This window comes from Tamandua tetradactyla, chromosome 10 (assembly GCF_023851605.1).
Source record: "Tamandua tetradactyla isolate mTamTet1 chromosome 10, mTamTet1.pri, whole genome shotgun sequence".
NCBI classification, from domain to species: domain Eukaryota; kingdom Metazoa; phylum Chordata; class Mammalia; order Pilosa; family Myrmecophagidae; genus Tamandua; species Tamandua tetradactyla.
In genome coordinates this window covers 102,965,368-102,992,340 of record NC_135336.1, presented here as the reverse complement: position 1 = coordinate 102,992,340, position 26,973 = coordinate 102,965,368, and the positions used below count along the sequence as shown (strand labels likewise).

The 26,973-nt window shown below is 44.3% G+C and overlaps 1 long non-coding RNA gene across 1 annotated transcript in view; it reads right to left on the bottom strand.

Annotated features, from left to right (window-relative positions):
* Positions 1–25,479, bottom strand: part of LOC143648725 (uncharacterized) — a 48,310-nt gene extending 22,831 nt beyond the window's left edge. Inside the window, exons 1-2 of the long non-coding RNA XR_013158747.1 lie at positions 25,274–25,479; positions 20,133–20,221 (exon numbers count right to left, since the gene is read on the bottom strand). This is a non-coding gene — a long non-coding RNA (uncharacterized LOC143648725). The remainder of the gene's footprint in view (positions 1–20,132; positions 20,222–25,273) is intronic.
* Positions 25,480–26,973: the final 1,494 nt, after the last annotated feature.

Below are 26,973 nucleotides of genomic sequence, written 5' to 3'. Positions count from 1 at the left end.
CAGTATAAGTGGTGACACCTCTTAAAGGCAAAGATGCGATATAACAGAAATCTCACTTGACACATATCATTTCAGTGGAAATGTAGAAGACTCATTAGAATGGAAGATTCTGGAAGTCAAGAGACCCTTGAGGGGGAAAGTGAATAAAATTGAGCATTCATTTGTTGAATATGTATTGTTGCTTCAGACATTGTACAAGGCCCTAGAAGCAAAAGAGAAGGTGTAGGCTGCCTTTTTCCATTATTAGGAGGTTATATAATTTCTATTGCTCCCCCAAGAAAGCGATGGCCAGTCCTGTCTGTGGGAAGAAATCAAGATGTAGACATATCTACCATGGGGAGACTTTGTGTCAGATTCTAAATATATAAAAACGTTTAATTCTTACATCAACCTTTTGAAGTATTACTGTTATCTCCACTTTATAGAAGAGGAAAATTAGGCACAAATAATCATGTATCAAGGAAGAGTTCAGGCCCCAGACTTAGGGTCGGCGAGCTCTGGGTCTGAAACCTGATTCTGCCACATCACTGTTGTGTACTCTTGGCAAATAACTTGATGACCACAGGCTTTGTTATCCTCATGTCTACAATGAAGACTACACCTTGTCCTTGCAGCATTGTGGAGTATATGATAGAAAGGACATAAAATAATTGTTCAGGGTCTGGGATGTAGTAGTTAATGAGCTGTGAGGATCTGTTTCTGTCTGGTCTGGCTGTGGAGTGGTGCTATTTACTGTGATGGGAGAGGGGAGGCCAGCAGGGGAACAGGTGTGTGAGATGACTGAGAGCTTAGTTCCGGGGTTGACCTGAAAGACCCAGGAGAAACCGTAACAGGTGCTGGGGTAGCCGCAGATGGCATAGTCCTAGTTCTCAGCATAGCTGCAATGAGCACAGGGCTGCACACCTATCTCAAAAGTCTGAGTCTTTTTTCCTTGTCTAAATTAGAACAATGTGGAATGTGAGGAAGTTAATGCCTATGATATTTGGAATTCAGCCCCAAAGAGGCTATAGAATGTTCTAGCTTTACTCTGCTTGTCTCCAGGCACCACCTCCTCCCAAAGCCTCTCATCATGGGCCACTGCCATATTTTAACGCCTCCCGGCACACACTCCGTGTAGCAAAGCCTTAGGCAAGGACTTGGGAGCAGATGTGCTGGGAGGCAGCCCTTGGAAATAGCAGCGAGGGAGTGGAGAGAGGAAGACTGGGCAGATGAGGAAGGTGAAATGAAGGTGAAATGCCTGTTTCTAAGCAGGTCACTACCAGGGGCAATGGGGGCTCAAGGCTGTTGAGAATTGGTGGGCCCTGATAGAATGAGCCTCAGCACAACCCTCTGAAGGATGGAGGAAGAAAGGGAGATTTCAGCAGTCAGAAAGAATTTCTATCTCGACCTCAGCCAGTTTTCCAGGGGAATTTACCAAAACCTTCAAAGGAATTGGGACTTGCCAATCGCCATGGTCATGTCAGCCAATTCCTATAATAAAGCTCTTAATATTTCCATTCATATGCTACATTATATAATGTAGTATATTATATGCACATAAATACATAGACATCGTACATATACGTATAAGCATACACAAATATGCCTCCTGCTGGATCAGTGACTAAGCCCTTCCCTTGGATGGTAGGGAGAATGAGCCAGGGATGGAGATGCAAGGGGGTTTCATACCCTCCTACACAAAAGACTGCACTTGGTCCTGCCCCGTGGGTCCCAGAGAAGCTCTGCAACCCATGACTCCCTTATAGCGCATGTCATCAAAGCAGTTTACATGGCAGGGACAGGACTAGAAAATGTCATTTGGGTTTGGCAGTAACTTTGAACACCTGAGGTTGCTCCTACATGCCACAGAGATTGCCTTGATGTACGCAGTGGGTGCCAATGAAGCACTTAGAAAGCTTGGTGAACTCACCTTATGGGGTAGCCTTCTCCACAGCCAGACCTCTTGTTCTGTCTTTCCCTAGACCAAAGGGCTTTCATTTCAGATTTAATGTGTCCCCAGAACTTTGCAGCAAACCCAAGGGACAGGTCTGTTTTGCCCTGGAGTCCTCCCTGCAGCTGCCCACCTGTCCTAGAAACACCCTTGCCACATTCTTAGTGGAGAAAGCCTTAGTACACAGCCATTGGAAAAGAAAGATTCATAAACCAGACGTGGCCATGACAGGCTCTCTCACCTCACCTGCAGCAACCAGGGAGAGGCCTGGGGAAGACTCCTTGGAGGAGGTGGCCCCTGAGTTGAACACTGAAGGATGGAGTAGAGTTATTTACAGTGTTTTTCAAGCTTTAATGGGCATGTGAGTCCCTTGGAGATCTTGTTAAAATGCAGGTTCTTATTGTTGGTCTTGGATGGGGTCTGAGTCCCTGTTGGGACCCAACTTTGAATGGTGAAGTTCTCCAGACAATTGTGGAATAGAGGTGGGAGCTGGAAGGAGTGAAAGGGAAGTGGCAGAAAGTCCAGCAGAAACAAAGACCCATGGGTACAAGCAGCCTCACCTGGGGAAGGGCAGAGGTGGGATCAGGGTAGAGCTTGTGCAGTTAGCATTCTGGAGCCAGGACTCCAAGCTAGGGAGGGCAGAACTGATCCATAATTCATGCCGGCACCCTGTTCCCACTTAACCTCTGAGATACTTGCTCAACACACCACAGACTCACAGCTACCCTCAGAAAAGTCAGCCACTGAGGACCCATCCTGCCCAGGGAGTGCACAGGCAAAGCTTTGCAAGGAACAATATTTTATCAGGAATAGCCTGAAGACAAGCATCAAATACTTCAAACCACAAACCAACGTACGCTGCTGACAGACAAGCTCATTTGTCCCTGAACAGGGCACCTGCCAACTTAGCTGTGTGTGCCCCTCAGTGGACAAATGAAAGCAAACACACCTGATTTCCAGGTATTTGGTACCAAAGGTATATTTTTACCCCCTTAGAGTTAAGTAACATGTATCCACTGTGTCCCTTTCAACTGGAGATTTAGAAATACATATTTAAAATATGGTTTTATGAAGCATCCCAAAATTCATAAATTTCAGCCTCCAAATATTCTCAGTTAGCTCTGAGCACTACCCTAGGGACAAGTTTCAAGTACAGATGCCAGAAATACTACATGCACTTTTTCAAGGGTTGTGCACTGATTAGACAGGTTTTTTCCCATTCATCCATTCATTCAACAAACATCTATTAGGCACCTTCTATGTGCCAGGTACTGAGCAGATTTTGGGGATAAAGTTGTGAACAAGATGGACAAGTTCTCTGCTTGAAAGAGCTGAACCTGAGGGAGAGGTGGGCGAGTCAAGCCTCGCCCATGGCAGAGGCCACGTGCCACGGTCCCGTGAGCTGCAGAGGGAGCTCCCCTCAATTCAGCAGAGTCAGGGAGCCTTATAATTACAGCGTTTATTAGGACCGATTATGGAGACAAAAGAATCACATAGTTAAAGGAATAATGAAATAAAAAAGAGATTAAACAAAAACCACAGAACGAAAAAGCATGCACCAACCCAGCTATTATGAGCCTCATCAGATAGAAGTTCCCGATTACAAACTCCAGCTCCGACTGCAACGACTCAGTCATTTTCTCAGAAAGAAGCTGATCAAATCTTCTTACGCCCTTGGCATCCTCTGGACAGCGAGGCGGCTTCGCAGCCACTAAAGGGCATAGGACATGGAGTGAGGCCGACGAAGCCCAGCTGCCCAATGGCTCCACGACCTGGCAGCCACTTAGCTCCAAGAAGCCTCAGTTTGCTCATCTGCCAAGAATAGCTATGCTGCAATGCTTACCTGGCAGAGTGGCCGTATTTGTCTTGTGACCAGCACATAAATCCTCAAAGAGGGACAGCTGTTAGCCAGTGCCTGACAGTGTCCTACTAGGCCTGAGGCAGAAAGAAAAAGCAGCAATGCTGTTGATCAAATCAAATGCTCTTGATTTCTAATCTTCTATTTTGTTCATTATGAATTTTTTAATGCATTAATATAGATTGTTTTTAAAATATTGCATTAAATGTTATTTATCTCATTTACTGAGCTTTTTGGTCATCCCTTAAATGCTGTGCCTGAAGCAAGTGGCCCCTCCCCCACCTTAGTCCCACCACTCCATAGTCTCCGTGACTGGCACAGGAAGAAGTCCCCATCCCTGACCACGGACCAGCTAACTTCACTTGTTGCCAAGGCTGAGACCACAGACTGCGCATCTGGGCCCAGATGTCAATCCCATATTGTCGTGAATAAATCACTGTTAAGTGGACAGGGCAGGCCTGACCACTTGAGTGGCAGGCATCCTCGGTTTCGTGAGTGATGGTGCCAGGTCTCTGTCCTATGGCTCAACTTGGGCTCAAGGAGAGAAGGCCGGCATTCCGCAGGGGGTGTGACCTCAGAACCCATGCAGGTTTTGCCACTGCACGCTCCCAGCCTTTCAAGAATGCGGCTCTGATGACATTTTTCCTGGATGCCCCAGCCATGGTGCCACGGTGCCACAGAGTCCAGAACCATGGTGCCATGGAGCCAGGTGCCATGGTGCCACACAGCCACAGAGCCATACAGCCACAGAGGCATGGTGCCATGGAGCCACACTACCATGGAACCACAGGACCATGAAGCCATGGAGCCACAGTGGCATGGTGCCAAGGAGTCACAAGGCCACGGAGCCATGGGTCCATGGTGCCATCAAGCCATGGTGCCATGGAACCATGGAGCCATGGTGCCAAGGAGTCACAGGGCCACAGAGCCACAGGATCATAGTGCCACCAAGCCCATAGACTCCCACCAAGGAGTCACAGGGCCACAGAGCCATAGAGCCATAGAGGCATGGTGCCATGGTGCCACAGTGCCATAGAGCCATGGAGTCAGGAGTCATGGTGCCATGGATCCACAGTATCACAGAGCCATGGAGCCCTGCTACCATGAAGCCATGGTGCTATGGAGCCACAGCGCTGAAGGAGAGACTCTGACAAGTGCCTTCTCCAGCAATAGGTGTGTGAAAAGCGACTCCCACATCATTCAGCTTTCACTGCCCGGAATCACGGGTGTCTCTTCACACGACTGTAACTTGCTTCCACATATTGGAAACACCCTTAGCACGTGGGGCAGTGGTGTTGTACAGAGGTGAGGGCAGACGGCAAAACCCAGAAAGGCTTGGCCGCTTTCCTTCACAGAAACAATTCAATATTTTCTACTACAGGGAATGATCAAAGCTGATGTATCCTCAGTACTTAACTCACAGCCTGGCATATGTAGGTGTTCAAAAAAAATCTATTTCTATTTGTTAAACAAATGAAGCCACCCTTAAGTGAAAGTTGAATCATCCCTGTTTCTTAAGATGATCTTCCGTAAACCCACACCACCTGCCTCGCCAGGCTCCCTGACAGCCTTGGCAACTCGGGGCAGCCCATGAGAACCTCTGCCCACAGGTGGGGAGGTGTGGCCCATGGGTTTGCATGGTTGGGAGGCATGGACTTGTGTGTATCCAAAAGAAGGACAAAGGAGGACAAAGGCGGGAGGTCATAACTTCATACCTGGAGGTCATCAGGATGTAAACCATGGGCAGCTGTAGAAGTGGGGAGACCAAGTGCTTGGAAGTTATACTGGGTTGAATAGCATCTCCTCAAAACTTATGTCCACTGGAGGCTGAGAATATGACCTTATTTGGAAATAGGGTCTTACTGGATGAGGTTGGGCCCTACCTCCAGAGACTGGAGACTGGTGGCCTTATAAGAAGTAGGGAGATACTTCTGGGAAGATGGCCAACTAGAGTAGCTCAAGTTTAGCTCTGCTCCATGGAAAAGTTAGAGAAGGGACAGGAGGGTGACTGAGGCAGCAATTCAGGAGCGCAGCTGACCTAGGAGAGCCTTCTGCACCACGTGCAGCAGCCCTCGTTGCAGACACCAAGGAACTGAGAGGCAGAAAGCTGGAGCCTGGTACGGAGCCGCAGAGCCCGTGGGAGTGCATATAGGGGAACACAGGACAAGGAAGTAAGCCAGGCCACATTCCTTGGGCGCGCTACCCTCACCAGTACAACCCCATGACCAGCGACTCACCCCACACCCCACGCACCTCAATCCCATCACCCACTTCCATTCCCAGTGTTCCAGGCACCCCCACCTCACCAGCCACCAGTGCATGTACCTGCCCCACACTCCCACCCCAAGTGCAGCCTAACCCACCTCTCCTGCACCCCTCCCAAGCACTACCTCCCCCTCCTAGTTCCCTGCAGGCTGTTGCCAGTGCATAAAGGTTGTGGGCACTAACCTCCATATCTAGCCTACCCCCACCCCCTGCCCATAGTGTCACACAGCCTAACACTCCCCCTCCACCCCAAGCTCAGTGTATCTGTTTACAGCACTCCCAGGCCCACGTATACACACGGGCCCCCAATCTCATCATTCAGCTCTGGGAACCAAACTTTACAGCAGTCCTAGAACCGTGCATGCACATAGCCTCAGCCACACTTCCCAGCTCTGAGAAAGTGCTGACCTGCGCAGTCAGGTCATATCTGCCATCAATCCACAAAGGCATAATGCCGACCTGCTGCCACAGCTCTACACATGCACAAAAGGGCCCCATGCCTTAGACCAGTGCATAGCAGGGTTACACCCATCAGACCAGTGCACCTGCGCAGCTACATCCTCCCTGGCCACTGGGTGTTCACGTTCATAAGAATCAGTGTAACATCCTCAACCTGTGCCCATACCTGCCCTGAAACAAATCACTGTACTGAGCTTTCCACCCCGTGCCCTGCTGCTTGCTGTACAACCATCCCACAAACACATGGCCTTTAGACTACTGAAAGAAATCAACTCCCAAAGTAAATCAATCAAGATATTTACATGCCATGAAGACAGCAGAAGATCACTAAGCATATCACAATGCAGACAGATATAGCCCTGCCTAATGAACAAATTAAAACACCAGAGGAGACACAGACATTGAAACAACTAATCAAAGATGTTCATACAATTAAATAAAATAAGTGGGGTAGCAAATGACATAAAGGAAATCAAGAAGACAGTAGAAGAGCACAAAGAGGAATTTGAAAGAATAAACAGAAAAATAGTGGAAATCACAGAGATTAAAGATTCTGTTGACCAAATAAAAAACATACTAGAGGCACACAACACAAGATATGAAGAGATAGAAGAAAGAGTAGGTGATATAGAGGACAGGATAATTGACTTTGAAGATTCAAAGTAGCAAATGACAAAAAAAAGGAAAAAAGGAAAAAAATTGAATGGGAACTCAGGGAAATAATAGACAAACAAGTCACACAAATACAAGAATCACTGGTGTCCCAGAAGGAGAAGAGAGGAGTAAAGGACTAGGAAGAGCAGTTGAGGATATAATGGGGGAAAAGTTCCCAACCCTCATAAAGGACATAAAGATACAAGTCAAAGAAGCCCAAAGAACTCTAAACAGATTAAACTTAAATAGGCCTTCCCCAAGGCACATACTAATCAGGCTGTCAAATGTTGAAGAGAAGCAGAAAATCCTGAAAGCAGAAAGAGAAAGACAATCTACTACATACAAGGAAAATCAAATAAAACTGAGTTCAGACTATTTAACTAGCACCCTAGAGGTGAGAAGGCAGTCGTATGATATATTCAAGATTCTGAAAAAGAAAAACTTCCAGCCAAGAATTCTGTACCCAGCCAAACTGTCCTTCAGAATTGAGGGAGAAATTAAAGTTTTCACAGGCAAAGAAGTCCTAAAAGAATTTGTCAACAAGAGACCAGCCCATACAAGAAATACTACAAGGAACTCTGCTGACTGAAAAAAAAGACAGGAGAAGGAAGTCTGGAGGAGGGCACAGAATTGAAGAGTACCACTAAGGGAATTTAAAGAATACAAAGAGAAAGAGGGAAAAGAATATATAGCTCTGACAAATAAAATTAAAAAGATAGGATAATGGAATAAAAAAACACCTTTTCAGTAATAACTTTGAACGTTAATGGACTAAACTTACCAGTTAAAAGATACATATTGGCAGAATGGATTAAGAAACATAATACAGCTATATGCTGCTTACAAGAGACTCATCTTAGACATAAGGATATAAATATATTGAAAGTGAAAGGATGGAAAAGATTTTCCACACAAGTTATAACCAAAGAAAGCAGGAGTAGCTATACAACTATTGGATGAAATAGACTTTAAGTGTAAAGACATCATAAGAGAAAAAGAAGGACACTATATATTAATTAAAGGGTCAATTCACCAAGAGATATGACAATCATAAATGTTTATGCTTCCAATCAAGGAGCTCCAAAGTACATGAGACAGGCATTGGCAAAACTGAAGGGAGTGATAGATGTTTCAACAATAGTATTAGGAGACATCAATACACCACTCACCTCTATAGATAGAACAACCAGACAAAAGATCAACAAGGAAATAGAGAAGTTAAATAACTTGATAAATGATTAGACCTAACAGACATATATAGGTCACTGCATCCCAAAGCACAAGTTTATACAATCTTCTCTAATGCTCAATGGAACATTCTCCAGGATAGATCATATGCTGGGGCATAAAACAGTCTTTATAAATTTAAAAATATTGAAATTATTCAAAGTACTTTCTTTGATCACAATGGGATGAAGCTGGATCTCAATAACCATCAAAGAACAAGCACATTCACAATTATATGAAGATTAAATAACACACTCTTAAACAACTAGTGGGTCAAAGAAGAAATTGCTAGAGAAATCAGTAGCTATCTGGAGATGAATGAAAATGAGAATACGACTCATCAGAATTTATGGGATGTGGCAAGGGCTGTGCTGAGAAGGAAATATATTGCCCTAAATGCCTATATTAAAAAAAAAAAAAAAAAAAGAAGGAGAAAAATTGAGGACTTAACAGCAAACCTGGAGGAACTTGAGAAAAAAAACATCAAACTAGCCCCAAAGCAAACAGGAGAAGAGAAATAACAAAGATTAAAGCAAAGGTAAATGAATGGGAGAATAAAAGAACAACAGAAAGAATCAATGAAACTAAAAGCTAGTTGTTTGAGAAAATCAGTAAAATTTATGGGCCACTAGCAAGACTGACAAAGAAAAAGAGAGAGAGAGAGAGGATGCAAATAAACAAAATCAGAAATGAGAAGGGGTACATTAACACAGACCCTGAAGAAATAAAAGAAATCAAAAGAGGATACTATGAACAACTATACACCAAACTAGACAACTTAGATGAAATGGACAAATTCCTGGGGACATACAAACAAGCTAAAATGACTCAGGAAGAAATAGAAGATCTCAACAAACCAATCACAAGTGAAGAGATTCAATCAGTCATCAAAAATCTTCCTACAAAGAAAAGCCCAGGGCCAGATGGCTTCACAGGGGAATTTTATCAAACATTCCATAAAGAACTAACCTAATCCTACTCAAACTTTTCCCAAAAAAATGAGGAAAAAGGAACTCTACCTAACTCATTTTATGAAGCTAATATCATTTTAATACCAAAACTGGGTAAAGATTCTATAAGAAAGAAAAACACAGGCCAATCTCCCTAATGAACATAGATGCAAAAATTCTCAATAAAATATTAGCAAATCGAATCCAACAGCACATTAAAAGAATTATATATCATGACCATATCCTTGCATTCATACCAGGAATGCAAAGATGGTTCAACACAAGAAAATCAACTAATGTAATACAGTACATTAGCAAATCAAAAGGGAAAAATCACATGATCATCCCGAATGATGTTGAAAAAGCATTTGACAAAATTCAGTGTCCTTTTTGGATAAAAATACTCCAAAAGATAGGAATCAAAAGTAACTACCTCAATATGATAAAGGGAATATATGAAGAACCGATAGCCAGCATCGTACTCAATGGAGGGAGAATGAAAGCTTTCCCTGTAAGATCAGGTACAAGACAAGGATGCCCACTGCCACCGCTGTTATTCAACATTGTGCTAGAAGTTTTAGCTAGAGCAATCAGGTAGGACAAAGAAATAAAAGGCATCCAAATTAGAAAGGAAGAAGTAAAATTCTCAGTATTTGCAAATGATATGATACTATACTTGGAAGATCCTGAAAAATCTACAGCAAAGTTACTTGAGCTAATAAACAAATTCAGCAAGGTAGTGGGAATTAAAATTAATGAGTAAAAATCATTAACATTTCTATACACAAGCAATGGCCTAGCTGAGGAGTCAGTTAAGGAAAAAAATCCGCTCAAAATAACAATTAAAAGAATCAGATACTTAGGAATGAACTTAACTAGGGACGTAAAAGACTTGTATACACAAAACTACACAGCATTGCTAAAATAGATCAAAGGAGATGTAAATAGGTGGAAAGACATTCCTTGCACATGCATAGGAAGGCTAAATACAGTTAAGATGTCGATTCCCCCCTTATTGATCTACAGATTCAACACACTACCAATCAAAATTCCAGCAACCTACTCTGAAGATTTGGAAAAGCTGACTACCAAAAATTCATCGGAAAGGGAAAGAGACCCTGAAGAGCTAAAAGCATCCTAAAAAGAACAAAGTGGGAGGATTAACACTCCCTTACTTTAAAACCTATTATAAAGCCACAGTGGTCAAAACAGCATTGTACCAGGCAGGCCACAGTGGCTCAGCAGGCAGAGTTCTTGCTTGCCATGCCGGAGACTGGGTTTGATTCCTGTGCCTGCCCATGAAAAACAAAACAGCATGGTACTGGCACAAAGACAGAAGCATTGACAAATGGAATTGAATTGAGAGTGCAGAAATAGACCACCAAATCTATGGTCAACTGATTTTTGATAAGGCCCCAAATCCTCTGAACTGGGACAAAATAGTCTTTTCAATAATTGGGCATGGAAGAACTGGATATCATTAGCCAAGAGAATGAAAGAGGACCCCTAACTTACACCCTACACAAAAATCAACTCAAAGTGGATCAAACACCTAAATATAAGAACTAGCACCATAAAGTTTCTAGAAGAAAACTGAGGGCAACATCTTCAAGACCTATTTATAGGGGATAGCTTCCTAAACTTTACACCCAAAGCACAAGCAACAAAAGAAAAAAATAGATAAATAAGAACATCTCAAAATCAAATGCTTCTGCACCTCAAAAGACTTTGTCAAAAAGTGAAAAGGCAGCCAACTCAATGGGAGAAAATATTTGGAAATCACATATCAGACAAAGGTTTGATTTTCTGTATATACAAAGAAATCATACAATTCAACAACAAAAGAATAAACAACCCAATTATAAAATGGGCTAAAGATAGGAATAGGCATTTTTCTGAAGAGCAAATATAGATGTCTCAAAAGCACATGAAGAGATGCTCATTTTCACTGGGTATAAGGGAAATGCAGATCAAGACTACAATGAGATATCATCTCACACCTGTAAGAATGGCTGCTGTCATGGTTAGGGACAGGTGTCAACTTGGCCAAGTTGTGGTACCTGTTCATCTGATTGGGCAAGCGCTGGCCTGTCTGTTGCAATGAGGACATTTCATAGGATTAGGTCATGATCACGTCAGCTACATCCACAGCTGATTCCATTTGTAATCAGCCAAAGGGGAGTGTCTTCTGCAATTAGTGATGCTAAATCCAATCATGGGGTGCCTAGAAATACAATAGAAGGGCAGCCTACTAAATTCTTGTTGGAGCTGTATAAACAAAAGAGTTCTAGGTCAAGGGAACAGAAGTCTAACCTGAATTACAAAAACACAGAGTCACGGCCCCTTAACCAATTTCCAGACTTGAAACAGTTTACAGACCCTGAGCCCCTTGAATGAAGGGGAGGCCAGGTCCCTATGGGGAAGAAACCTGTTACACTGCCACAAATTTATACTGTTAACCTTCCTCTAAGTCTTCCCCAAGGAGACCGACGGCCTTTTACCAGGGTAACTGTGCATTGGGGAAAAGGAAATGATCAGATATTTCGGGGATTATTAGACACTGGTTCAGAAGTGACATTAATTCCAGGGGACCCAAAACGTCACTCTGGACCACCAGTCAGAGTGGGGGCTTATGGAGGCCAGGTGATCAATGGAGTTTTAGCTCAGGTCCATCTCACAGTGGGTCCAGTGGGCCCCCGGACCCATCCTGTAGTTATTTCCCCAGTTCCGGAATGTATAATTGGCATAGACATACTGAGCAACTGGCAGAATCCCCACGTTGGTTCTCTAACTCGTGCAGTGAGGGCTATTATGGTGGGAAAGGCCAAGTGGAAGCCACTAGAACTGCCCCTACCAAGCAAAATAGTAAATCAAAAGCAATACCGTATTCCTGGAGGGATTGCAGAGATTACTGCCACTCTTAAGGACTTGAAAGATGCAGGGGTGGTGATTCCCACCACATCCCCATTCAACTCTCCTATTTGGCCTGTGCAGAAAACAGATGGGTCTTGGAGAATGACAGTGGATTATCGTAAACTCAACCAGGTGGTAACTCCAATTGCAGCTGCTGTTCCAGATGTAGTACCATTGCTTGAGCAAATCAATACATCCCCTGGTACCTGGTATGCAGCTATTGATCTGGCAAATGCTTTTTTCTCAATAGCTATTAGTAAGGACCACCAAAAACAGTTTGCTTTCAGCTGGCAAGGTCAGCAATATACTTTCACTGTCTTACCTCAGGGGTATATCAACTCTCCAGCCCTATGTCATAATCTTGTTCGCAGAGACCTTGATCGTTTCTCCCTCCCACAAGACATCACACTGGTCCATTATATTGATGATATCATGTTGATTGGACCTAGTGAGCAAGAAGTAGCAACTACTCTAGATTTACTGGTAAGGCATTTGCGTGTCAGAGGATGGGAGATAAATCCAACAAAAATACAGGGGCCTTCCACCTCAGTAAAATTTTTAGGTGTCCAGTGGTGTGGGGCATGTCGAGATATCCCTTCTAAGGTGAAGGATAAATTGCTGCATCTGGCCCCTCCCACATCCAAAAAAGAGGCACAACGCCTAGTTGGTCTTTTTGGATTTTGGCGACAACATATTCCTCATTTGGGTGTGCTACTCCGGCCCATTTATCGAGTGACCAGAAAAGCTGCTAATTTTGAGTGGGGACCTGAACAAGAGGAGGCTCTGTGACAGGTCCAGGCTGCTGTGCAAGCTGCTCTGCCACTTGGGCCATATGATCCAGCAGATCCAATGGTGCTGGAAGTGTCAGTGGCAAATAGAGATGCTGTCTGGAGCCTTTGGCAGGCCCCTATAGGAGAATCACAACGCAGACCCTTAGGATTTTGGAGCAAAGCCTTACCATCTGCTGCAGATAACTACTCTCCTTTTGAGAAACAGCTTTTGGCCTGCTACTGGGCCTTAGTAGAGACTGAACGCTTAACCATGGGCCACCAAGTTACCATGAGACCTGAGTTGCCTATCATGAGTTGGGTGTTGTCTGACCCACCAAGCCATAAAGTTGGGCGTGCACAGCAGCACTCTATTGTAAAGTGGAAATGGTATATACGAGATAGAGCCAGAGCAGGTCCTGAAGGCACAAGTAAGTTACATGAAGAAGTGGCACACATGCCCATGGTTTCCACTCCTGCTGCCACATTACCTTCTCTTTCCCAGACCAGAGCTATGGCCTCTTGGGGAGTTCCTTACAGTGAATTGACTGAGGAAGAGAAAACTCGGGACTGGTTTATAGATGGTTCAGCACGATATGCAGGTACCACCCGAAAGTGGACAGCTGCAGCATTACAACCCCTTTCTGGGGTGTCCTTGAAGGACAGTGGTGAGGGGAAATCCTCCCAGTGGGCAGAACTTCGAGCAGTGCACCTGGTTGTTCATTTTGCTTGGAAGGAAAACTGGCCAGAGGTGCATTTGTATACTGACTCATGGGCTGTTGCTAATGGTTTAGCTGGATGGTCAGGGACTTGGAAAGACCATAATTGGAAAATTGGTGACAAAGAGGTCTGGGGAAGAAGTATGTGGATAGACCTTTCTGAGTGGGCTAAAAACATGAAGATATTTGTGTCCCATGTGAATGCACACCAGAGGGTGACTTCAGCAGAGGAAGATTTTAATAATCAAGTGGATAAGATGACCCGTTCTATGGATACCAGTCAGCCTCTTTCCCCAGCAACTCCTGTTATTGCCCAATGGGCTCATGAACAAAGTGGTCATGGTGGTAGGGATGGAGGTTATGCATGGGCTCAGCAACATGGACTTCCACTCACCAAGGCTGACCTGGCTACAGCCACTGCTGAGTGCCCAATCTGCCAGCAGCAGAGACCCACACTCAGCCCCCGATATGGCACCATTCCCCGAGGTGACCAGCCAGCTACATGGTGGCAGGTTGATTACATTGGACCACTCCCTTCATGGAAGGGGCAGCAATTTGTTCTAAGTGGAATAGACACATACTCTGGATATGGGTTTGCTTTCCCTGCATGCAATGCTTCTGCCAAAACTACTATCCATGGGCTTACAGAATGCCTTACCATCGTCATGGTATTCCACATAGCATTGCTTCGGATCAAGGAACACACTTCACAGCAAATGAAGTGCGAGAATGGGCACATGCTCATGGAATTCTCTGGTCTTACCATGTTCCCCATCATCCAGAAGCTGCTGGATTGATAGAACGGTGGAATGGCCTTTTGAAAACTCAATTACGGTGCCAACTAGGTGGCAAAAACTTGAAAGGCTGGGGTAATGTTCTCCAGGAAGCTGTGTATGCTCTGAATCAGCGTCCACTGTATGGTGCTGTTTCTCCCATAGCCAGGATCCATGGGTCCAGGAACCAAGGGGTGGAAATGGGTGTGGTGCCACTCACTATTACTCCTAGTGACCCACTAGGAAAATTTTTGCTTCCTGTCCCTGCTACCCTGAGTTCTGCTGGTCTACAGGTTTTAGTTCCAAAACAGGGTGTGCTTTCTCCAGGAGAAACAACAGTGATACCACTGAACTGGAAGTTAAGATTGCCACCTGGCCACTTTGGGCTACTTATGCCTCTGGATCAACACACCAAGAAGGGAATTACATTATTGTCTGGGGTAATTGACCCTGACTATCAGAAGGAAGCAGGACTGCAACTACATAATGGAGGTAAAGAAGAGTTTTCTTGGAATATAGGAGATCCCCTGGGGCGTCTATTAGTACTACCATGCCCTGTGATCAAAATCAATGGAAAACTGCAACAACACAATCCAGGCAGGACCACTAATGGCTCTGAGACTTCAGGAATGAAGGTTTGGGTCACCCCACCAGGCAAAGAACCACGGCCAGCTGAAGTGCTTGCTGAGGGGAAAGGGAACATGGAATGGGTAGTGGAAGAAGGTAGTGATAAATATGAACTTCGACCACGTGATCAGTTACAGAAACGAGGACTGTAATGCTGTTTTGTTTGTGTTATACTATTTAAGTTGTAAGATATCAAGTTTAAGAATGAATGTTGCCCAAGGATTTGCACACTATTCTGGAGAGATTTAATGTGTTTCCAGTTATATGCAGGACAGTTGAGTATTGTCAGGAAAAAAAAAAATGTGCGTTTATTTGTTTTCATTTGGAAATTAAGTATGGTCTAAGGTGATATATATATATATATATATATATATATATATATATATATATATGTGCCAAGTTGACAAGGGGTGGACTGTCATGGTTAGGGACAGGTGTCAACTTGGCCAAGTTGTGGTACCTGTTCATCTGATTGGGCAAGCGCTGGCCTGTCTGTTGCAATGAGGACATTTCATAGGATTAGGTCATGATCACGTCAGCTACATCCACAGCTGATTCCATTTGTAATCAGCCAAAGGGGAGTGTCTTCTGCAATTAGTGATGCTAAATCCAATCATGGGAGGCCTTTTAAGGAGGACTCAGAGGAGACAGGTTGCATTCCTGCTTTGGCTGGTGAGCCTCTCCTGTGGAGTTCGTCCAGGCCATCCATTGGAGTCATCGGCTTCGCAGCCTGCCCTGTGGATTTTGGACTCTGCGTTCCTACGGTCACGTGAGACACTTTCATAAATTTTATATTTGCAAGTGTTTCCTGTTGGTTCTGTTTCTCTAGAGAACCCTAACTAATACATCTGCTATTAAACAAATAGGAAACTATAAATGTTGGAGAAGATGTGGAGAAACTGGGACATGTAGGCACTGATGGTGGGAAAGTATAATGGTGCAGCCACTATGAAAGACTGCTTGGCAGTTCCTTAGGAAACTAAATATCAAGTTGCCCTATAACCCATATAACTTCTTGGTATATACTCAGAAGAGCTGAAAGCAAGGACACAAACAGATATTTGCACACTGATGTTCATAGCAATATTATTCACAATTGCCAAAAAAGATGGAAACAAACCAAATGCCCATCAACAGAAGAGTGGATGAACAAAATGTGGTATATACATACAATGGAATATTATGCAGCAGTAAGACAAAATGACATCCTGAAGCACATGACAAGATGAATGAGTCTTGAGAACATAATGCTGAGCAAAATTAACCAGACACAAAAGGACAAATACTGTATGATTCCACTTTTATGACCAGCATAAAGGTATAATCAGAGGCTTGTAATATAGAATATAGGGCACTTAGAAATACATAGAAGCTAGAGATGGGTGAATTGTTGGCTAATGAGGTTGAATTCCAATGTAAGGGAATAGAAAGGAGCAAAGGTGATTCTCTAGTGGGTCTAGAAGTAATATCACCATTTGAAGATGAACAAGATTGAAAGGGGTTGTATAGACCTACATGTTCCACTGTTTCACACTAGAAATATGAATGAGTTCTGGTAAGAATTACTTCAAAGATTTAACTCTTATATAAAGAGTGGTTAGTCCAGGGTACAGGGAGAAAACTGCTATTGCAGGCTATGAGTTATGTTCAAAAGGAAACCATCAGCACTACTGCAGCAACAGCTGAGGTAAATGATAGGGTGAGGGACAAGAGTTAAGAGGAGGTTTAGATTTCCTATTTGGCAAGGGTGTATTTATTGGTTTTCTTTCTCTTGGGTACAATGAAGTTTTCTAAAAGTGAGAATGTTGGTGGACTATGGACTTTGATGCCCAATAAATGCAGGTGGCTGAAGGATGCACTGATGGAGAAGCAGATTGGCCAACGATGGCATGTACTCACGAATGAAGGTTGGGCTGCTACAAAAAGGAACAATATTGTGAGGCATGCAACGATGTGAATGAACATGTGGGACATTTGGTGAGACAAAATAAGCCAGAAACAAAAAAACAACAGCAGGATGGTCACCTTTGGAAAATGTTCATAAGAAAACAGGGGCCTAGATTGTAAGCTTTTAGAGCAGACACATTAAGTCTGAAGTGGTGATTATTATTTCTGGATTTTGAGAGGCTGTTTTATTTATGTTACCTGATATTCAGAGATAAGAATGGAGCCAAACAGATTGGGGTAAAGTAATTCAGAACATAGGGGTAAGGAGGACAGTGTGTATATTTTTGAACAACACATACTCTTTGAGACGAATGGAAGAAAGATTTATTTGATCTGGAACTGAAATTTTTTGTAATGCATAATTTAATTCAACCTATCTGTAAAGCTCATTTGGACAACTGAAACACAGGAAGCACAGAATAAGAAAGAGGTCTTTTAATCCTGCATAGATTATTGTAATGCCTGGAAACATCATAGAATATATTAAGCAGATAATCAAAAGTATTGGCAAACTCCCCAATACTTTTGGGGAGGGTAGAAAGAATATGGAACTATTAAATCTTACCATCAGGGAATCTCCCGATACTGTGTCAAACTGTAGGGATATCCAAATCTATAGAGCATGCCCTCAATCAAGAGGCTTACTCTTGTGAAGCTTATGTAGGTAGCGGAGAAGCTTAGACTACCTACAGGCATGCCTAAGAATTATTTCTGGAGAACCTCCGTTGTTGCTCAGATGTGGCCTCAGTCTCTGCAAGCCCAAGTCTTCAAGTGAAATCATAGCCCTTCCCCCTATGTGGGACATGACATCCAGGGGTGAAAGTCTCCCTGGTGATGTGGGAGAGGACTCCCAGGGATGAATCCAGACCTGGCACCTTAGGATCAACAATTCCATCCTGACCAATGGAGGGAAAAAGTGTAATTATTAAAGTATCAGCAGCAGAGATAGTTCAAATAGTCAGAAGGCTACGCTGGAGGTTGTTCTTACACAAGCTTCAGTTAGACCTTGCTACCTATCATAACCTGCCAAATCCCAATAAGGACCATTCCAGTCAATCCTAAAGAACACATAGGTCAATATATAAGATTCCACAAAGATTCCAGGCACTAGAGTAACTTGCCAGAAACCTACAACCTCCAGATGGGTCCCTGGTCCAGATAAGTCCTAAAACCTAGCCCAGCCTCTCCAGAACATCAGATAGTTCCATCTCCCTACCCCATATTAGTGACAGACCCTTCCAATATAAAAAATTTAGAATTGCCATAGCCCAAACAACCCCAATGAGAGGAATGGAAAAATCAAAGGTGATGGTGGAATTATACGTAGAAGATAGGAATTAACAAATGAATGTGAATGCTGAGTCATTAAATTGTTATCTTTTAGTCTCCAGTATTTTAGAGCATTTAGAAGTACAAACCTAAAATTGTGAAGTTGTAACCCATGTCAAAATCTGAAATATGTTCTACAACTAATTGTGGTGCTGCTGTGCTTTGAAACTTATGGCTTTTTTGTATATATGTTATTTTTCACAAAAAAAAAAAAAGAAGGAAAAAAAGTCAATTGTGATGATAAAGTATTTAAGCCCTCTGGTCTCCTATATTCTGGAGTAGCTAGAAGGAAAAAATATGAGAGGATCATATGGTAGCCCATGACAAACCCTGGGATCTGTCCTGTAACCACTTGTTGAAGATGTTTTGAAAACTAATGCTTTTTTATTTCTTTGCTTTGTATATACGTTATACTATATAATAAAAAAAAAGTTTTTTTTTAAAAAAAGGAGGTGGGGAGATAGAGAAAGAGGAGACCAAAGGGAAGACAGCCTGTGGTGACCGAGGCTGGAGGCTGGAAGCTGCTGCCCCAAGCCAAGGAGCTCCAAGGACAGTGGGCAACCTCAGGAGGCTGGGAGAGGCCAGGAAGGACTGTCCCTGGAGCCTGCAGAGAGCGCCAGCCCTGCCCCACCTCCATGGCCAACTCTGGCCTCCAGAGCTGAGAAAGAATACATTGCTTTTAAGCCACCCAAATTGTGGTACTTGGTCAGGAAGCGAATACAAGAGGGAGCAAGGGAATGAGAAATGCTTACAAGTTAATGTTTGTGTCCTCCCCATGTCTCCTGAAGAAAGTGGTGGTTTCCCTGCAGAGGGGTCTCAGAGGGGACGCGTTACCTTCAGGGGCCCTGGAGCACCATCAGGCTCCTCCAGGAGGGACCCACCCTAAAGAGCACACCACGGTGGTCTCCCAGGGGTGCTCCCAGAGAGCGGGAGCTCCCAAATGCCCCACGACTGTTTTGAATTAATTTTTATGAGTAATAATAGCCTGTGCCTATCCTTCTGCAGCTTCATTTTCTTGCCCAGAATCTGCATTGAAGATTTACTCACCTTGATGGATGTAGATCTAGTTCAATTTCAAGGCCCAAAAGCCAGCATCCCATGTACCAAGATCTCTAGCTCTCAAGCCCCCTGTGGGATGGGGGGCTGTTTGCATAACTGAGTGTCTTAGGGGCCTGACCCCAGCCCCATGGGAGGGATTTGCAGGGGAACGGATTTCCTTTGGGGACACCAAGAGTCTCGTGCCTGAAGACACCCAGACTCCCCTGCTAGGCAGGTCTGGTGGACAGCACCATCTCATCCTCTGCCTCATTCCCCGAAGCCTTTGAGGTAACATGCAGGAATGCCTACCATGGGCTAGAAACATGAATGGCTAAGGGATCTGGGCCAGGGCAAAGAGAGCTAAAGTAGAAAGATGGGACGAGGAAAACACTAGAAGGGGGCTTTAGGAATCCATGAAGTTGAGTCACAAATGTAACCCTGACCTTTCTGAGCCAAATGGAAAGGACACAAGATCAAGGATGAAACATACCACTTCCTCGGAAGAAGCAAAGGTTTTACCAGGGCTTGGGTCTGAAGAAACTTGTCCCTGAGGGTTCTACAGGGCAGACACTGAGGCACGTAGTGGAACATGTCCTCATGTTTTTCCCTCCCCATGGGTACACCCTTCCCGGCGGGACTCAGGCTGCCCCACTGCCCACAGTGCAAGCGTCCTTACCTCGCAGTCCTTCCTGTGTGACGGGGCTCTGCCTGCTTGTCCTGGTCATGGTTTTGAGAGTCCAAACCGTGTCTTATGCGTTGTGCAGCCTGATCAGGGACACTAAAAGCACAGAGCTGAGCTCCTTGTTCTGGGTCGCAGACACCCCAAAGTAGCTCTGGTCTTCCTGCCTGGGTGGGAGTACTGTACTGCAAGAAGCTGGCGCCTGATTAACCTTTTTTCTCTGCATGGACAGGTACTGGGTATCGAACCCGGGTCTCTGGCATGGCAAGTTAGAACTCCACCTGCTGAGCCACGGTGGCCCACCCTGTCTCAGTAAGATTAATCTCCACCGACCCCTGCTCCCCTATGGGAGGATTGAAGACTGCCTCTTTCCAGCGCCCCTTTCGCGGTTTAGCCAGCGTCATAAAGTAGCTTCATATTAGACTACATCCCGCCTGCAGTCAGCAGCTAAGGCCCTTTTTGAAGCTCGCCTCTGCCAAGCCTTCTGACATGCTCCCCACCTCCCCCCAGCCCAAGCTTGGATTTCCACATCAGTGGTGCTGGCTGCCCTTACAAAGAGCCAATCTCCCCGCCTGGCCATCCCAGGGTCTAGCTGTAGCTGTGTCTGGGTGAGTCACGTAGGAAAGACATTCTGACCAAGGCCGCCTGTTTGGAGGGCCATGATTTTCCTTCTGAGCTGGGAACAATTGCGCTCTCACCTGTTCCCCATCACCACCCCTTCCCAGCCCCTTGAATGGAAATCAAAGATGAGGGTCAAAGCAAATGGTTACTGAGAGCTGGGGGCCAGGTTATCGTTTTACTGACTGCTTCCACCTGGAAGGTGGTGAGGTTTTGTTTTCAGGGCCATGGAGATTTTATTGAAGGGTCTTTGGGGAAAGGACTTGTTGTTTATCATTTCTAAGACATGCAAATGAACCTCACTAATGTGGTACTCAGAGAAGAGAGCTTCAGTGGAGAGAATGGTCTCCTAGACAGCAAAGGGAGTCCTAGGGGCTGGGACAGAAGAGAGAAAGGATGATGGAGGGAGGGCCAAGACTATGCCTTCTCCCCGAGTCTCTAACATTCTGGTGCTGGCTTGCTGCAATTCTTGCGTGTGCCGGTTTGAAGCTATTATGTACCCCAGGAAAGCCATGTCCTTTAATTCTCACTCAATATTGCTAGTTGAGATCTTTTTTATTGTTTCCATGGAGATGTGACCAATTGTGGGTGGTAAGTTTTGATTAGATGGTTTCTATGGAGATGTGTCTCCACCCATTCAAGCTGGGGTTGCTTAATGGAGCCCTTTAAGAGGGAACCATGTTGGAAAAAGTATCAGAGCCAATACAGCCGCCAGAACAGACAGAGCCCTGGAGAAGCCATTGAAAATACCTGGAGAGAAAGCTAATAGACATTGCCATGTGCCTTTCCAGCCGAGAGAAAAACCCTGAACATCATCAGCCTTCTTGAACCAGGGTATCGTCCCTGGATGCCTTAATTTGAGCATTTTCATGACCTTAGAACTGTAGACTTGCAACTTAATAAATTCCCCCTTTAAAAGCCATTCCATTTCAGGTGTATCACATTCCAGCAGCTTGCAAACGAAAACACTGGGGTTCCTTGGCTTGCACTCCTGTCACATGGGGAGGCCTTTGATGCCTGGCATCTTCTCTGCCAACTAGAATCTTCTGTCTTCCAGATTCTATTTATCAGGCCCCCAGTAATACAAATTAATGCCCACCTGACCCCATAAGGCCACACCTGATAAAGGTCAAATATGTCCACCCTTTCACTGACCACACATCTTCAAAGGGTCTTATTTACAATGGGTTCACAGCCACAGGGATGAGGATGACGATTAAGAGCAGCTTCTTTTGTCGGGGCATGTGACTCAACCTACTTACTTCACATGGTCTGAGCCATCTGCAATTGCAATCAGTGAAAAAAATCACAGGCACTGCAAATGCTGCTGTAATCTATTACCACTGTTCAACAATTGAAGAAAATGCTAAATTTCAATTGGAAGTTAAAGGAAAGAATGTAAGTATTGTCCCATCTAAGTTCATTCATGAACCCCAAAGAGTTGCTTCTCAGTTTGACAATGGAGGCCAAGACTGGCACAGCAGGTCCAGGGGGTTAGAAATAACTTACATCTTGTTCTGAGTTGTGAAAGCTTCAGACATCAAAGAGGAATTCTACCCTTTTCCTCCCTTCTTGTTCATCTCCTCAGAAATAGGCTGTGAGTGAGAAGTATTTCAGAGGAGGTAATTTTCTCCCAAGTGCTCTCTCTTTATTTACCCGCACATTAAGTTCACAGATACTCAAATTTCTCAAAGGAAACCTGTGGGTGGCACATTTTTAAAATGTCAACTACAAAATGAATCTGAAGGACACAGCCTTGAGAAAGTTCTACATTTGCCAACAGCAGCCTATCAACCAGGCTGAGTGCAAAGGAACTGACAAAACCTTTTATTGTCATTATTGACGCAGCATTTTCAGGATTTCAGAGTAGTGAGGTTGTGCGTTTTGAGGATTTTTTCCAGGTTCTTTTTTTTTTTTCTGCTACCCAATTTATTCCTTCTCCAACTTCTGCTGGGTAAGTATTGCCAAGTTCTCACCAGGCACCCACCTAACACATTCCATCTGAGAGGCTGGTCTCCATATATCTGGTACTGAAAACTTGCTGTTGGGCCTACAGTGCATCTCTGCCCCCTTCTCTTCCCTTCAGGAAACTGCCTTTCTCAACCTGGGAAATAATTCTGACCCACAGAACAGGGCTGGACATGAGACACCAGGAGCTCCAGGCAGAGTTCTCTTTCTAAGTATAGATACTAAGAAAGAGGGGGCTTCTCTGCTCCTGAAATCATAAGTCCCAAGACCCCTGGAATCCTAGAACTCCAGTGGCCAGTTTTGTGCCTTTCAGAGGAAAACCTTCTAGACAACTAAGCTATTACATAAATAGCAGTAGAATCAAAACATGGAAAGAGACAGTCCTGAAAGCATCCTAGAATGCCGGATCCAGCCATACCTGAAGGCCCATCATGATCTTGTAAATTACTCAAGCCAATATTCTTGAGGCAAAAGCCAACCTGAGTTGGATTTCTGCTACAGCAAGTGAAAGAATCCTATGGGTTATATTTTGTAATCATTCTGCCAATGAACAAACTCTGTCCTTAATAGAATGTTCTGTCCATAGTCAGAGTCAATCAGAGAAAACAAGGTAGGATAGCTCAAAAGTTGAGTTGTTTCCTTCTGGAGGTCACCCCACTTTGTTTCCTCCCAGGGTAGTGGGGTGGGGGCATGGGGTGCAGAGAATAAGACTACTTTTGCCTTACTTCCAAACTCTCCCAGCTCTCAGCTCCTGTGTGAGCAGAGACCACCTCTCCTCTTGGGTAAGTTTCTGGGAGGGTCCCCACCACTCCCTTGGGGAAGGAAGAGGACTGACAGAGCTAATACCTAGGACTTTCTGTCTGCAAATATAACAGGGTGGCTTAGTTCCTAGAACTGCCGCAGCAAAGTATCACAAATTAGGCATCTTAAACACCAAAATTTTTTCTCCTATGGTTCCGTAAAGAGGTGCACAATTAAGGTTTGAGTAGGGTCATGTTGTCTCTGGAATTCTTAGGAGAGACTCTTTTCTTGCCTCTTCTAGCTTCTGCTAGTTGCTGGCCATCCTTGGCATTCCGTGGCTTGTTGATATATCTGGTTTCTGCCCCCATCTTTCATGCCTTCTCCTCCTGTGCCTCTTCTCCTCCTTAGTAGGACACCAGTCACACTGGGTCACAGGCCCACCCAATCCAGTATGACCTCATCTTAACTAATTCCATCTACAGTGATCTTATTTTGAAATAAAGTCACACTCTGAACGCCGGGGGTTAGGACTTCAGTAGATCTTTTGGGAGGACACGATTCAACTCATAACACGATGCTAATGTGCTTTCTGGATTTATGACTGTGTTGCTGGGTTACTCCTGAACCTTAGAAAACCGAGGCTGAAGGCAATGTTTTTTCCTGAGCTTCTTCAAGGGCTGTGGATATGAAGGAGGCTGAATAAATACAAGCTACACTTTCCCAAGAAATCCTTCTCTCTCTTTGGGTCTCTGCTCTGCCGAGAGAGCAGAGGCAGAAGTGGGGCTGGACGGGAACCCCCATCTTCAGACCTCACCAGAAGTCATTGACAACACCAGGGAAAGAGGCACATTAACACAATAGCTCTATGGAGCGCGTGCATCATCCACAGACTCTGATTCTCTGCCGTTTCGCCCCCATCAGCACCGGATTATTGACCTTTACAGATACTCACAGATGTAGTTTTATGATTAGTTTCCACAATGGTCATTTTGAAGCCGGTTTTGCACTTGAATATTCTCTACTTTTCCCATCACTGATGACATTTCAAGTCTGAATCACAAGGTTAGCATAAATGAAACCCGATAGATGAGAGTAATTGTAAAATTGAAGCTAACAGGCGATTTTGTTCCCCATGCCTCCTAAATATCTAATTTTAGGTGTCAGACAGAATCTTTACGCTGAAATAAAATCCCTACCCAATCAAGCACCATCAGATTCTCTGAATGGGATAAAAAAGTATAAGGCAGGGCGGGCCACTGTGGCTCAGCAGGCAAGAATGCTCGCCTGCCATGCCAGAGGACCCCGGTTCAATTCCCTGTGCCAGCCCATGTAAAAAAAAAAAAAAAAAAAAAGTATAAGGCATCTATAAAGATTTATTTAAAAGTTGGTCTGGAGATGAAAGGTATACTTTTTTCTCCAGGGCAAAGGTAATGAGACTAAAGGGGGTAAGGAGTGGTGTTTGTGGAACTTGGGACTTGCTGGAGTGGCCATGACTCCCCACGCGTAGATTAGACCACTCCACCTGAATACCACAATAGAAAAGGCCTTAGGAGAAGCTCCCACGTATAGTTTTCAAAGAACCCCCCACTCAGGTATTTAGCTTCCATAAAATAATAGTGAGGATACTAAATCTTAAAGGCTTCAGCCATCAGTTGCCATAAAATCCCAACCAGACCCCTTGCCTTATCACCAAAAGCTAATCCTGTAGAGAGCTGAGAGAACTGTTATATCTTGAGTTAGGCCCTAGAGGGTCCACTTTCAACAGACCCTCCCCATTTCTAGAGCAACACAACGAGTCGACTCCTTCATACCCTCGGCTCACAACAGCAGCCTCTCCTTGAAGGGGGTCTTTCCTACGCCTCCTAGAGGCTCTGAGGCTGCTCTGTGTTGTGCCTCTCTGGTAAATCACCGGACTCCAAACCATCGGTCAAGAGGAAAGGTCACTGGCCACCCACAGCCCCGTGCGTGTAACAGTGTGTTGACTCATGAGTTACAAGGAGCTGGAAGGAACATGGTAGATGTGAGATGGAATCGCCATGGCAACCTGCTCTCCAGCCTTTGTCTTCTTCAGCTTTGCTTGATCCAGCCCCTTTTCCTTTAGGATGTGGTTGTAGGCAGGTCTCTCTGCCCACTTGCAAAGAGTGGGGTGAAAGACAAAAATATTTGGTGCTTGGGCCACATAAACACTTCCAAATATAGACACTGCAAACCCTCAAAGCTGGAATTCACCTAGTCTGATCCTGTGATTAAATGAACCTGTGATTAAACGAAACCTTTGTAAAGGGCCTGATAGTAAATATTTTAGGCTTTGCAGGCCTTATAGTCTCTGTTCCAACTACTCAGCTCTTCTATTACACTGCAAAGGCAGCCATAGACAATACCTGAATAAATGGAGAAAGCTGTGTTCTAATAAAACTTTATTTACAAAAGAAGAGGGAGTGCAAGAGTAGTTCAGTGGTAAAATTCTCGCCTACCATGAGGGAGTCTGGCAGGAGTGGAGTCTGATATTCATTCCTTTTACTCTTAAGGAAGCAGAGGTAATAAAGAAAATAATACTGGAAAATAAAGTCCCTCCTTTTAGGTAACTGCTTTTAAAGTAACTTTCTAGAGAATGTTCTGGAATTGACAGGAATGCATCATGAACCTACTCAATGACATTAATTTCACATTGAACCAGGGTATAATACTGCAGGATGCTCAATTTTTTAAGAAAAATCAAATTGTCTTTGTTATACTCTATTAATTAAGGCAGGAAATTGCCACCGGAAAGGCAAGAAGAAAGGGTGATAAAATGCAAATCTGTCACTCCCGCAACCACAATTTTGTTCTCATAAAGGTTTCTTTGCTGAGAGTGTATTCAAAGGAGGGTAGGAGATTCTCTCTGACTAACTTCTATATAGCAACACTTCCATTACTGTATGAGGACAGAGTTTGCTTTAAGCCAAACCCATCTGGAAAGGGCATTTATGGACCTGCCAATCAATGTGCTTCATTAATTGAGCACTTAAGGGTGAGCATATGTCCATGGCTAAGGGAGATAAGAAGTGGAGGTACAAGAACATTTGGGAATGGGCTCCAGCCCTCCAAGAACTTGAGATCTGATTGGACTCAGAATCCCAGCAAGTGTGAAATAATTGGAAAATAATGGCATGCTGCATAGGGATTGTTTGAAAGCAGCAGACAATCTAAATCACCTTCCAAGAAATATTAAGATGGCATAGGAGACCTAAAAAGAAGCTACATTTAGCTGTCCTTCATGTATGTCTGGGGCCCTGCCTCCACCTGTATCCTGTGAAGAGGCGCTTTCACATCTGAGGCATGACGTGATGAGCCCCAGTATTTAGTCTGTAAGGTCAGGCTGGGCTTCACCAAGAAATGGGTTAAACCCTTGTGTCATAATTTGTCTCTGGGTCCTCCATGGGACAAGCTGGCATTCTGGAGGGTGCATCTCCCAACCACATCCCTTGCTAAGAGAAAAGGAAAATCTCTCCATTGGCACCCAGCAAGCGTC